The 15,517-nt window shown below is 36.1% G+C and overlaps 2 protein-coding genes across 8 annotated transcripts in view; one reads left to right on the top strand and one right to left on the bottom strand.

The window, feature by feature from the left end:
* Positions 1-15,517, top strand: part of LOC147833701 (uncharacterized) — a 108,288-nt gene that overhangs the window by 57,819 nt on the left and 34,952 nt on the right. Inside the window, exon 3 of one of the 6 annotated variants that reach the window (XR_015509597.1) lies at positions 4,794-4,931. The exons of 4 other annotated variants lie outside the window; for them this stretch is intronic. The gene's annotated coding sequence lies outside the window, so the exon portion shown is untranslated. Of the gene's footprint in view, positions 1-393; positions 1,655-4,793; positions 4,932-15,517 lie in introns of those variants that run through there. One more of the 6 variants, XR_015509598.1, reaches the window with a different exon arrangement.
* Positions 1-15,517, bottom strand: part of nova2 (NOVA alternative splicing regulator 2) — an 80,494-nt gene that overhangs the window by 38,365 nt on the left and 26,612 nt on the right. The window lies entirely within an intron of this gene.

Below are 15,517 nucleotides of genomic sequence, written 5' to 3'. Positions count from 1 at the left end.
ACACACAAACATAATATAAACATTATTAAAACGTGCAGTGTTCTAAATTGACAGAATTAAACATATTTTTAGGTATAGCAGATATACTTCATATGCAGTATATATTGAAGCTCAATCCATACATATGGAGCATACTTAGAGAATGCAGATTGAGATAACTCTGTGGAAAAAATGGCACCATAAGTACATTTGCTAATCTTGTATTATAAGTCTAAATGGATAGATATTTTATTTTAAATAACTCTTAAACTTTAAAATAGCTAACTTGTTTGATTGCAGAAAATGTTTGGAGACTTGTCAGGTTTTGCAACCACATGAGTATGATTAAACGAAGCTATAATTTTAATTTTGGGTTGAACTGTCCCTTTAATCAGTTAGACTTGGCCTTTCCAGCTCTCCAAACAGCAGAGGAAGGATAGAAGGGTCTCCGAAGAATAACAAAGGATCTGGAAGAAAGCGTGGATTCCTCTTCAGTGATGTCACTCTTATTGAGGACTGCTGGGTTTGTCCACCCCTTTTTCCTCAGTTTGACCCAAGCCGTCCCCAACCCCCCACTTCTATAGTGACGTCGTCATGGATACAGGGTCCATGCGGTGCAAACAGCTGAAGAGATGACTGGCCCGGGCTCCTGTCCTCATCTTTTCCCCAATGTTCACTCTCTCACCCTCTTAAGACCTTCCTGCGCAGCCCTCCAAGACCTCACAGAGGGACAAAGAGAGAGCGAGAGACAAAACAACAGGCCGCGCGAGGGAAAGAGACACAGTGAGGAAGGGAACACGATAAAAGGGAAAGTGAAAAGAGATTCTTTATTCAAAAGCCCACCAATAAAGAGGGGAAAGAGGGGGTAACATTACTCAGAAAGAAATCCAACTCTCCAGAAGAAAGATGAAAAAAAAACAGTAGTAGATGGGACTTTCCTGCCAGGTGCCGGACATTGATTTAGAGGCTCCTGGGAGTTTTTTACTCTGGATGTTTGCATCATATTTTGGTAATCTGCACAGTTTTGATGTCATATGATATATTTTGGGGTGTCACTTTGAGAAAATTATGCAATGTCAGGGTGTTCGTGAGGTCTTAAAAAGTCTTAAATCTCAAAAACAAAACTTTAGGCCTTAAAGTCTTAAATCTGCTGAAACATTGTGTTGTAGGTCTTAAATCTTTTTTTAAACTGGTCTTAATTTTTATTTTTTATTTTTTTTAAATGTTTGGCTACTCAATCTAGCCATCACTAATATTCCACCTCATAACTTTTTATTTACATTTTTGCTAATTTATGGACGGGAAAACCTGCTTTGCGCCGCAGCGCATGGGCTAAAAGGGTTGAGTTTATTTTCTTAATGAGTTATAGGTGTGTTTTGAGAATAAACCAATTAGAGTCTCATCTCCCATTCCCTTTAAGACCCAGCTGCATCGCGCCAAGAACGCATTCGCTATTTACAGGGCGCAAAGTAAGTCTAAGTGGAAAAAAATGAGCATTTCACAAGCAAACAGTTAACAGTTTTGTAACAGAAAACTGTTAAACAGAGCATCTACTGCGTGAGAATGAGAGATAATGGATCACTTTCACTTTCGCTCTTGGATAGGGAAACCTTTAAGCACAGACATCAATTAGTCTATAAACAATTAATTTCGTTTGTTAAGCGCAAAGATTTGTTTCAAAACTATTTCTAAATTCAGTTCTAATTTCTAGCAAACGAATAAATGAACAATAATGACCAAGTGTGGTCAAAATACTGAGTTATTTCCAAATACACCTGCCATGCGCCATATGGTCTAAAACCTGACAGGTGGGTAAATCTAAGCTTGTTTTTAATAAAACAAATATAAATATGGATATAATAAATAATACTGCTAATAATAATAACATTATACAAAAGCAAATTGTTATGAATGAACTGAAAAAGCCTCCCGAGATGAAGAAGACATAAAAGCAGTGGTTTTTCATATTTATGTAGGCTAGAAAATAATATGTTTTGTAATATTTTAATCCTTTATATTTATATTCTATATCTATTCTTATTATATCCTATATATATCCTTAATATTTAAATTTTTTTCATATGTAAAGATATTTGCCTATTGCTCTCTTGTGCGTATTAAGCAGTGCGTAAGCGAGGCGCAACTCTGCGCCGTAGTTTAGACCGGGTTAGTTTTGGTCTAATGAAAAATCTTTTACAGTTTCTCAAAATAGCAACGCGCCAGAGGTCCGCCTCAGAACGCCTTCCTTTTTAGACCAGAACGCCTATGGGCGCACAAATGAGCACTAATGCATTTGCTATTTAAACAGCGTAGCGCAACGACTCAAAACGAATCTTGCGCCAAGCTAAAACTACTAAAAGACTATTGCGCTGTGTCTTGCGCCACACTGCACCAGGTGTATGATAGGGCCCTAAATTAGATATATTTTTTTCTTTACACATTGAAATATTTGACAAAACGAACAAACTTACATAGCTTTTTTTTAATTAGCCATTAACCATAACTAGCCAGTTAGCCATAATTGCCAAAGCATGTGGATTTACGACAATTATAAATTTATTTCATATTATAATATTATAATTATAAGTTGTTAAATATTAATCTGAAATAAATATTAAAGAAAATTGTGCTCAAAAAGTGATTAACAGGTCATACATAACTTATGAGTACTGGTAATATTACAGGCTCACATGGTGGCTCAGTGGTTAGCACTGTCGCCTCACAGAAAGAAGGTCACTAGTTCAAGTCCCGCCTGGGTCAGTTGGCATTTCTGTGTGAAGTTTGCATGTATTTCTATGTTCATGTGGGTTTCCTCCACAGTCCAAAGACATGCGCTATAGATGAATAAACTAAATAAGCTGTAGTGTAAGTGTGTGAATGTGAAAGTGAATGGGTGTTTCCAACTACTGGGTTGCAGCTGGAAGGGCATCCGCTCAGTTAAACATATGCCAGACTAGTTGATGCTTCATTCCGCTTGGTGACCCCTGATAAATAAAGGGACTAAGCCTAAGGAGAATGAATGAATGATTAAAGAATAACTTGATTTATGATTAAATTTATATTTCATAATTCATAAATTTGTAAACATTCATATTTTTTACACTGAAAATGAATGGGAAACTAATTATATTTAGCAACAATGTTTGGTTTCTGTCCTCAAACAAATCTTATTATAAGCCAATATTTTAAGAAATCAACTTTAAATTTGCTATACATGTTTTTACAGCTTTTATTATTTTTTACACATTAAACTATTTCATATGTCTAGGTAAATACATATTTCATTTCAAATTAGTTTGTTTTGTGCATGTATCATAAAACAACAAAAATAACAAACTTCTATACCTTTTTAATTTGCCATTTTTAACTTCGACTTCAAAAGCATTTAGATTTACGACAGTTATAATTATATTAAGTTATTAAATATTAATATTAAGTAAATATTAAAGATAATTATATTTAAAGTGATTAACAGATCATACATAACTTATGACCACTGAATAATATTAATTGTTCATATAAAATGCCCTAAAAATACAGCATATTAAATAACTATTATTATTTAACTAAAATGAATTAGTTTACTCAGTGCTGTTGCAGAAATAGTTTCAATTATGTCTGATTTACAATTATGCATCACATGAAGTTTATTTTATTTAAAATCTAAAGTCCAAATGGATAAATATTTTATATGCAGTTCAATTAAATGTTCATATAAATGAAGAAAAAAGTCATATCTGACAGCCACTAAAAAAGCACCAAAAGGTAATTGAGGGAGCTGCATTTGGAGATGCTTAATCTCAAGGGACAGAAGAAAGAAAGGGACACTGCTGCCAAAATGGGACGTTTCAAAAGACACATTTGAGTCTGTAATCCAGTGTGACTTGCTTCTTAAATTCACATTTCACAAACCCTAAGCCCTGAAGATCACAACCAGCTATTTACTGTCATAAATCTGTTACGTACAAAGCTGTAAGACAGATAAGAATGCGATGTTATTTCTGGACAAATGGCTTCACATTCTGAAAGACAGACTCTTGAGCAGCTGAAACGAAAAGTTTAACAAACTAGTCTGAGCAGCATTTCACTTAACACTCACAACTTTTTTGGCGTTTGCATCATCGATCGCCGCAAGAGTTACAGCTTCTAATAAAAATATCAAAAGGTATTTTCAGCACATCTTTTTTCCAATGAGTTGCAGTCGCTGATTTACGACTGCTGATGTTTAAATGCGCCAGTTGCCTTTGACTTGCAGGCTGAACGGAGAGAAGGTGTAAAATCCATAGATGCTTCAGCGTTTACTCCTTGTTAGAGGCGTCCTTGCATTACAGCCGATGAATTTACTGCTGAAATGATTTCAAGTGTTGCACAGACTACAGTTTCAATCAGACCTGCAACGCACTTGTGAAGGATTTGTGGGTATTTTTAATTGTTTCTAGCCATGTGCGTTTAACACAAATCCATTTCATCTGTGTTTGTGAACATATATCAAAACCATTTGTCCTCAAGAAGTTGTTTAGTTTAGCTTACTTGTCGTAGCTCTCAACCAAACAAAAAGGATCAGCTAAATATAAGAAGATTCGGTGCATATATAACAGCCTGTTATGCTAAATGCACGCTAACCCGAGGAAAAATGCTTGACCGAAGTGTCAACATGTTCTGAAATGTTTGCTCATCGCACACCTACACAAAGACTCTTCATTATTCACCGCGTATCTGTTCACTTCAAAACGTGCTTGCATTAAGATACGAGAGCATGACACGCTTGAATGTACACTGCCTCGTATCCCAGAGTGCATTTGCAATCTCCGCAGGCTGGTGTTGTAACCGGAGCTGGTGTGAATTCCGGGCTTGCACAAATGATTCAAACAGTGACGGATGGCCATCTACATTGAGTGGTAGAGGAGAAAGTAACCCAGAGGTGTGTAGTGCGCATACGACCCAATTAAGATCTGTTCTTCACCTCTTTTCGTCCTTCCTACTTTTATTATGAATAATGAAGATGGAAGAAAGCTGTAGAGAGGAGGAAACTTGTCTCAATCCCTCCATCAACACATTCTTAACATAAACTTTAGGGTTTCTTGGGAAATGCCAAGGAAAGTTTTGACTATATTTGTGCCGTTTTAAAATATTGGTACTTTCAGCGATGTTGTTATCAGGAATGTGGTAATCTAAAGACAAAAATAAGATAAAGTAATAGATTGAAATAAAAAATGCCTGTTATATTGGTGTTTTTAAAATTATTGGTAATAATAATAATAATAATAATAATAATTTTAGATTAAATTAGTATTGTTGTATTGCAAATATTAATAATCCAAAAATTACATTACATCATTTTACTCATTATTGTTATATTTAATTAATTAATAGTTATTATTCATGTTTTGAAGTGAAATAAATCAACAAATATATTAAAGTTGCACCAATAACACTGCAATTGTGCAATAAAATAATAGTATAATATTAAAACGACAGAAAAGTGCAGGAAAAGCTTCCCATTTTTGACAACTAATATATAAACTGATAAGGACACAAAAGGAAGAAAAAACATGTTAAAAATAATTGCATTATTATTATTTATTCATTCGTTTTATCTTCGGCTTAGTCCTTTTATTAATCCGGGGTCACCACAGGGGAATGAACCGCCAACTTATCCAGCACATGTTTTATGCAGCGGATGCCCTTCCAGCTGCAACCCATCACTGGGAAATACCTATACATTCTTGCATTCACACACATACACTACGGCCAATTTAGCTAATTCAATTCACCTATAGCGCATGTCTTTGGACTGTGTGGGACACCCACACAAACACTAGGAGAACATGCAAACTCCACACAGCAGTGCCTTGTGAGCCAGCTGGGGCTCGAGTCAGCGACTATCTTGCTGTGAGGCAATCGTGCTACCCACTACGCCATCGTGACGCCTATAATATTATTATTAAAACATAATTATTAAAAGTACATCATTAATAATGATGATAATAATAAATTACTGTTTATTATCTTACAGTGATGATGATATAATTTTACACTAAAAATATCCATAAAAATTTCCAGTTTTGTGTATTTTGTGATTCATATTTTTATTTTGTTTTATTTTTTTCTCATTTATTAACGTTTTTGTATTGCATTTTGGATCTTTCATCCAACAACTTTTACTCTTGAAATGTTCAAAAAAGTGACTTTTGTTAAATTTTTTTAAAGAGTTTAAAGTGTATTTTCTGGTTTTGTGTTATATATAATGGTAAATAAACCTTGTAATAATTTACAAACTTATTTCTCTTTATATTATATCCATTATATTATTTTGAATTACTAAAATGTCAATAAAAGTCACTTTGTTAAACTGTAGAGTTGATTGTTCAACATCATAAGTTGACAGAAGAGATCAAGGTCCCATAATGCAATTCATAACCGTAAATAAACGAAAAACACTTGTGGATCACAAAATACGGGAACTGTTAATTAACAGATATTTTCTAGTGCATTTTATATTGTATATCTATTAATAAAAAGCTAATAAGAAGGAAAATTTGCATTTCAGTGTCAAAAAACACTATCAAAAAGGCTAAATCAATACAACAATAGTGACCAACCGGAAAACATTACATTATAACAACAATATCAGACTGCTAACATAGCATAGCCTGGCACCCTGGAAACATTTCCTCCTTAAATCTACATCTAAATGCTTTTCCCGTCCTCTCAACTCGTTGAACGCATCTCCCAGTGGAGGTATTGGGTTCCACACAAGTGCTCGAAGCCCAACAGACACCTGTCTCTGCTTGCCTGCTGTCCATCAAAGATGTCTAAACATCGCCCGCCTAAACGATAGGCAGATTGAGTCAGCTGGCACGGCTGCCCCAAACAACCCACAACAAGACCGTCCAAACCTACTGCCACTTTCCCCCCCAAAGCATCATGTCTAAGTACTGCTAATTGCTAAGAGTCCTCTCGAGTCTGGTCCTCCTCCTCCACTGGCCTGTGAGTCATCATCGCCTGCGAGCCCATGGAGGCGCCTGGCCCTGGAGATCCAAGGTCTGCTCTGTTTCTTTATCAGTGTTTTCAGTGTCTCCGAACCCTGAGCCAAGATTCAGTCTTCAGCCCACTCCTTATCGCAACCCTTTAGCACTAACTTCTTTCATTTTATTTTTGTGGTCTACTCTAAGAGACCACCAGAAGAGCTGTTTTCGGTTTTATTGTTCTGACCTGTGTTTTCAGTTTTCGACTTTTCATAATGCGTATTAATCTGCTCCGAGTTTACTCAACAGATGACCTTATCCATGGTAACGGGAGAATGCCTGCCGTTTTACATCATGCACACAATCTGTTCCCCATTTCATACAGCTGGAATTCGAGTGAGGCAATAGGGTTGAGGAGCCAAGCAAGACCGAAGAAGTCAACCTGAAAATGAGGCACCCCCACTTGCCTTTTAAGGCGCTATGAGAATAAACTGACAGGCGTGCAGAATTAATGCTTGAGACGAACATGCAATGCATGCATTTGCCAACATATGAATGGATCTTGCATGTGCATGCAGATGTGTAGAGACAGAAGGCGTTTGTGTAATGCAGAGTTGGCGGTCCAAGAACTGTGCTCTGGTAGCAGCCACGTCACTTCTTAGAAGTCATTTGGGTTGAATTGAAGAGTTGGCGCCTGTTCAGTTCTGGAGTATAAATATGAATTGATTTGGCCACACCTCACAGGAAGCTGAACAGCAATGACAGGAAGACAGGAAGTTTACTCTACTGTCGAATTTGGCAGTTGTCTAAACATATTTCAGCAGTGCTTGTCCACTTCTTTAACTTATAATGGTGTCTATGAAAAGAAAAATAATACTTGAATTAAACCAAACAGTTAAAGGTACTATAGTATTACGAGGCAGCATCAGTGTCATAAACTAAAACAATTGGACAGTGGACAATTCAGAAACTCATTCCAACATTTAAGACCTCATATATGACCTATATAAATGCATGCAGGACTCAACATTAACTTTTTTGATAACCAGCCACTATAGCTAGTAGTTTTTTAACATTTACTAACCACTCGCCATTTTTACTAATTTAGTTTTGTTTCTAATCAGTTTTGTTGTTGGGAAAAATATATTTGTTATGCATAAATTGATATGTGAATGTTAAAATAACTTGATTTAGATATTGTCTTATGTCCACATGACTTCATTTCACTGTTTTGTGTGTTGTGTATGACTTTGCTCTATGAGCATGAGCAAATCGGTAGTGGTTTTATGGTGTTGTACCAAATTTTCCTCTGGCCACACCAAAAAAATAAACAAATTATTATTTCTTAGCCACAAACTTTAAATATTTTCGCAATTAGAAATATATATACTATAATATACATAGACCATTTCAAGGTCATTGGCCCATGAACATTTACTGCCTGTTGTCAAACTATTTCATAACTGTAATTCAATCATAACTTAACATTTATACTGATGTCATAACATTATTTATCAATATCTGGACTTTTTGGGATTCTTGGAAACTATGATAATTAAAAATGTAAAACGGGAAATAGGTTAGAACCATCGTTGATGTTCACATCCCTCAAAATGGTCCATACACTTTATTCAGCAACATTTTCCTTAAAAACAAAAAAACAATTGACATTTAAAAAAATACATTGCCATGTCACTATGCACAGTAGTCTGTCCTGGCTAAATATCTCAGATCACAGAATGTCCAGCCCTGAATGTATGTCATAGGTATGTTCTTTTTTTGAGTAGCTTGTTTCAGTTCTCTGATTGGTGGGATTTCTTGGCAGAATCATGGGTAATGTAGTTTTACACAGAATTTCAACACAATTATTTAAACAAAAAATCTGCCAGGGTGATACAGACTTGTTCAATTCAATTAATCTTTATTTTTATAGCACTTTTAAAATGTTGATTGTGTCAAAACAGCTCAACTGTAAATTTGACAAAAAGTAAATTTGACAAAAAGTAAATTTGTAAAAAGTTCTAGTAAATTGAAACTGCATTAGTCCAGTTCCAGACTCATGAGAAAAGCATATCCAAGCAATTCAAATTTAGTTGCAATAATAAAATTAAATTTAAAAAATAAATGCAAATGTTTTTTATGTATTGCAACTGTAATATGCTTTTTCCTTTAATATGAGGGCTTAAAAGAAATAATTTTCATCTATTAATAGCTTTTCTATTAGCATCTGGATGTTCATTCAGTATATTACTGCAAATGCATTTATGACTTCTATAAAAATACAAATTGCAATTCTGCATCATTTGCTACCTCAATTTAAGCATTGTACATATAGAACTAAATGTTCTCAATTGAATTCTCACCAATGCACAACCCTGCTGCACATGGACAATCATAACACACCCTCGGGTCACCACTATGGAATTATACAGCTCTATAGACACAACCCAAAGTCGCTTGGCTAACAATACAATTAGGATTCAGCTCCGAAGCCCCTTTAGGCCACCTTAGGTGAATGTACAGCTCATGTCTGAAAGGATGCGATCAGCACTGCCTGTCAGGAGAAGTTTCATTTCGCTGCGGCTGCCAAAATGCATACGTAACCAGAGCTATTATTTAGCTCTGCTCGGGGAGTTTCAAGAGTTAGCAAACACCGCTAAGAATGAAGAAGCTCTCGGTTAAAAACAGAGAAGCATTACAGTCGTTTTTACGGTTAAAGGGTGTGGGTGTCTTCACAATGCACTTGGCTTTTATCCTCCTTCCTGAAATTTGGCATGGCGCTCTCGGCGCTGGCCAGTAAAAAAAACCCTGTGCTGTAAAGTGCTAACATTTCATGACAAAGAAGGCTCTGAAACGCTGCCCCGTCTGCCTGCACCTGCCCTGCGTGGGCAAAAAAGAGGTGAAACACTGGGTGTGAAGGTTGAAAGCACTGATTGTGGAGCTTTGAACACACGTGTGGATCTCCCCCCACCCTCCACTGCCAGTATTAGCATGCAAAATGAGCGGTTAGCTGTGAAACACAGACTGAAAGATCAATATTTTAAAGGGGTTTTATCCTCACTTATTTGCTTGATCTTTTATGGGAAAAGGCCAAGTGGTGCATCAGCGAAATGTTTTGGGGGGAACATTTGGCTTTGGCGATAGCTGAGAAGCAAATAGCAATTAGCAATCAGCAAAATAGCAATTAGCAATCTCTTTTGTGTCTGCGGTTGAAGGTTTCATGTGACTGAAAAGCCAACATCATACAGGCTGCCTGCATTAAGTACAGCAAAGTATAATCAGCATCTCTGTTGCATTTGAGTCTGGTCCAGGAGTTGCAAAATCAAAAGAATGACAAGACATTGGCGCTAGAACTCCTACAAAATGCTTGCAAAACAAAAACAAATGCCAAATGGTCTTTTAAAAATTACTAAATGTTGTGCATTAGCACATGTGTGTCTGTGTCTGTTCACACAAAACTAAACCGTTATATCCTTTCAAGTTATTGTATTTTTTTCAACGTAATTATATACTGTCTATTAGGTAAGCTTTTAATAATTTATGCTTTATCAGAAATGTTCATTTGTTCTCCCTTCTTTGTCAAGTATGCCAATATTATGATCACATACACTTAAAAAGGAATTGTAATATTTCTCTATTTTTTCCTTTTTGTTCCTCACACACCTAAATCATCACATAGTTATTTTAAATTATTACATATCATTTACTTTTATGCATTTAAATACATGGCAGCAACTTAATGCATTTTGTCATGTGACAGTTCAAACCGAGCATCAGAATTTTTCAAGAAAAATAATTTGAGTGACTGAACATGGCATGGTTGTTGGTGCCAGACAGGCTGGTCGGGGGATTTCAGAAACTGCTGATCTACTAGGATTTTCATGCACAATCATCTCTTGGGTTTACAGAGAATGGTTTAAAAAATGAGGATACATCTAATGAGCGCTACTTCTGTGGGCACAAATGCCTTGTTGATGCCAGAGGTCAGAGGAGAATGACCAGACTGGTTCAAGCTGATAGAAAGGCAACAGTTACTCAAATAACCACTCGTTACAACCGAGGTACAGAAGAGCATCTCTGAACTCACAGCATATTAAAGCTTGTGGCAGATGGGCTACAGCAGCAAAAGACCACACTGTGTGCCACTCCGGTCAACAAAGAACAGGAAACTGTGGCTACAGTTCGCATAGGCTCACCAAAATTAGACAAGATTGTAAAATCATGGTCTGAGTCTCAATTTCTGCTGCATTTTTTTATAGTAGTGTCAGAATTTTGTGTCAACAACATGAAAGCAAGGATCCACCCTGCCAATGGTTCAGGCTGGGGGTGGTGCTGGTGGTGTAATGGTGTGGGGCATATATTCTTGGTACACTTTGGGCCCATGAGTACTAATTGAGCATCGTGTCAACGCCACAGCCTACCTGAGTATTGTTGCTAATTATGTTCATTTCTTTATGACCACAGTGTACCCATCTTCTGTACTTTAAGCAGGATAACGCACCATGTCATAAAGCGTGAATCATCTCAGACTGGTTTCATGAACATGACAATGAGTTCACTGTACTTAAATGGCCTCCAAAGTCAGCAGATCTTAATCCAATAGAGCAGCTTTGGGATGTGGTGAAACAGGAGATTTGCATCATGGATGTGCAGCCAAGAAATCTGCAGCAACTGCGTGATGCTATCATGTCAATATGGATCAAAATCTCTAAGGAAATTTTCCAGTACCTTGTTGAATCTATGCCACGAATGATTAAGGCAGTTCTAAAGGCAAAAGTGGGTCAAACCCTGTACTAGTAAGGTGTACCTAAAAAAGTGGCTGATGAGTGTACATTATTATCCTTTTTAAATAAAACATAATTAGAATATAATTTATTATTTTTCTTTCTGTCAAGGACCCCATTATCCTCATACATATGCACGCTTGGATAAAAGCAGTGTGTGTACCTTTTGATGATCAATAATTCATATAGTTCTACTTAAGGTGAGCAAGTTTCTGTTGCTTACAGTCAATGGGCTGCACTGCTCCCACTCCTCCTGCTAGATAATTCCAGAAGGCTGAGGTCACATGACCATCTCAGGAGTTCCCCATGAGAAACAACTGTTCTCCCTGATCCATAGCTGACCCACAAACAGCTCCACCAACCTCTGCTCCTCCACCAAACACGAACAAACACAATACCTCCTGAATGTATATTAAACGGCAGTCCGGCATTTGCATATCTGTGCACGCAAACCCTCGAATGTGTGCTCTCTAACCCGCAGTCACTGCACAGACACGCGCTACGCCTACAAGGCTGAAGGGGTCAGAGATAATTAGCCGTGGCCGATCTGCTGCAATTAATACGAGCCTACAGCCGGTGTGTTGAAGGCAGCGTTTGGACAGCTGACGCGGGATGCAGGAGAAATGAATCATCAGTCTGGTGGGCTCAAGGTGCTCGAGAGAGGGAAAGGGAGTTCGGGGGGTCATTCAGTGGGGATTAGAGATTTCGGGAGGCACAGGGGCGGAGCGAGAGGCAGCTGTGGGACCCAGTGCCTTTAGAGGCTCTGTTGAGGCACAGAGGGGGAGCTTTGTCCCCTCGGCAAGGAGGCTGGATCTGCTCCAGAAACAAAACCATCGCCAGCGCTCAATACTCTTCTTTGTCATCCCTCACCACCTTCCGTTTCGGAGGAAAGGTTTCCCCCTACCCCTCACAATGCAGCTTTCCATTGTCCCCAGCCTTATGTAAGGGGCTTTTCTTATTTAAGCCCCAAATGGTAAATTGCCCCAATGCAAGATGCAGGCTTTAAATGATTTTGCACTTCTAGCCTCATTATGCAACTGGAGCACATGCTTCTGGAACCAGCAAGACAGGTATAATAATGGCAGATCCGTGATTACAGAAATGAGCTGGAGGCCTTTGTGCTCGCTGATTGCACTTCACTCGCTAAAATGATTATTAATCAGATGCCTTGATTAACATGGTGATGTTTGATTTTGCTGCTGAATAATTATTCTGTTGAATAAGTATGTTGAATATATATACATTGTACTAATCTCAATTTGTTACTTTGAATTATATCCACCAGTCAAAGCGGGAATTTTTATCGGCTATTTTGAAATTGTGTGTATCATTTTACTTCAGTGATCTAAAATTGTAGTTTGTCTTACTTGTTTTATTTAGGCTAGAATAAAAGCAGTTTTTATTTTAAAAAAAAAAAAAACATTTTAAGGTCAAAATATTTAGCCCCTTTAAGCTTTTTTTTTTTTCGATAGTCTACAGAAGAAACCATCGTCCTGCCTAGTTAACCTAATTAACCTAGTTAAGTCTTTAAATGTAACTCATTTGTATCTAGTAAAATATTATTTACTGTCATCATGGCAGAGATAAAATAAATCAGTTATTAGAAATGAGTTATTAAAACTATTTTGTTTAGAAATGTGTTGAAAAAAACCTCTCCGTTAAACAGAAATTGAACGGGGGGCTAAGTAATTCTGACTTCAACTGTGTGTGTGCGTGCGTGCGTGTGTATGTATATATATTTATTTATCTATATTTATTTATCTATATTGTATACATAAAGAAATAACTGTCATATTTGCATAAGGCAGCAGCAGGGCTATTAACTTTCTTTTATATTACTTATAATTCATATCTCCATGCTTCAACAAATTAATAACGAGATATATGAAAATTGTTATTGTTTACGTGATGTTTTATACAGCCAGTGATGGCACAGCATTAAATCTGCCGCTGCCTTCTCCTATTGGCAGGACCTTTAAAATGGAGGCCCTGTGCTTCAGTGATTGGCTGTGAGTCTGAAAGCTCTCCATCCGTACGTGAGCTGACTGTCAGAGTATCTGACACTCTCTGATTCTCTCACCCAGAGGCAGACATTCATGGGCAAAGGAGCGAGAGACATCTCTGTCTCTTGTCTACCTGCGCGCTGTATCTGCAGAAGAGGAGAGCGAGATGGCTGTGGTGATGATAATGATGATGATGATGATGATGATGGTCGAGGGAAACCTCTTGCCTCTGGAACCGTCACTTTAATTCCCATCTCTGAGGCAACCAAGTGGAGAGACTAACAAAGCCTGCTTTGTCTCAGAGGGGGAGTGAGAGACCGCAGGGAGGAGGAGGGCGTGTCTGGGACAGAGGGGGGGTGAGAGGGTGTGGTGTCAGATCTACTGAAAACCTCACGAGACATCCCACCTTCATCAGACAAATCCTGCAAACCTCGCATACAGCTATTAGGCAGGAGAGACCAGATCAATCTGAAAAATCTAATGCTGATTTTGAAAGTCTTGATGATATACTGAACAGCTGGTATATTGACAGAGAAAATTGCTGGAGTTTTAGTAGCAATGTTGTTGTATACTAAAAAGATTTTTTGTGGACTTGATTTCAGCAAAGCCTGAGACAATAGAAAAGATTAAGATATTGAAATCTCTCTCTCTTTCTCTCTCTCTCTCTCTCTCTCTCTCTCTCTCTCTCTCTCTACATATATATATATATATATATATATATATATATATATATATATATATATATATATATATATATGTCTTATTGACACTGGAATAGAAGAGTTTTTGAATCTGTTCCGCTCACACAGGGGGATTCTAATATACATATAAGGGGCAGATTCATCACAAGCAAAATAAAAGTTTGTATTTACATATATATGTGTGTGTGTACTGTGTATATTTATGATTTATGTATATATAAATACATGCATATATTTGAGAAAATATTATATATGTATATAATACAAATTGCATATAATTACAAATGTTTGTAAATAATTTTGGTTTGTATATTTAGTTTTATGTATTTATATATGCATAATAAATTTACATATAATACACACACTTATAGCATGTAAAAACAGTGACATTTGTTGAAATATAATATTGTGTATATTTTGTATTATGTATATAACTATATGTACATTTAATTAAATGTATGAAAACCAAAAACCATACCATAGCATGTAAACACAAACTATTATTTTGGATGCAATTAACCTTGATTAGTCGTTATCTTTGAATAATTATAATATATTAATAGTGATTAATCGTTACCCACCAATTACATATATTAAAAAATAGTAATAAAACAATAAAATTAACTCAAATATGATATAAAATAATCTTGTGTATAATATGTATATAAATATTTACATTTAATTAAATGTATAAAACCAATTACATATCATAGCATGTAAAAACAAACTATTTTTTGGGATGCAATTAATCGCGATGACTCGTTACCCACTGATAATATATAGTAAAAAATACAAATAATTAAACAATAAAATTAACTGGAAATATAACATAACATAATATAATATAATAATTGTTACCCACCAATTATATATAGTAAAAAAATATAATAAAACACTAAAAATAGTTTTCAAAATACACAGTTCCAAGTAAATAAAAACTATGAAGAAAAACTATTTACAGTCAGAAGTAGTGAACACACAATCACAATATTTTACTTGCATATTATATGAATATTTTTTATTATATTAAATAATTTTTTGCTGTGTCTTTTTGTAATTCAAAAATCTAACAAGTACCTTTT

This window comes from Danio rerio, chromosome 15 (assembly GCF_052040795.2).
Source record: "Danio rerio strain M-AB ecotype USA chromosome 15, GRCz13ab, whole genome shotgun sequence".
Classification (NCBI taxonomy): domain Eukaryota; kingdom Metazoa; phylum Chordata; class Actinopteri; order Cypriniformes; family Danionidae; genus Danio; species Danio rerio.
This window is presented reverse-complemented; position numbering and strand designations above follow the sequence as displayed.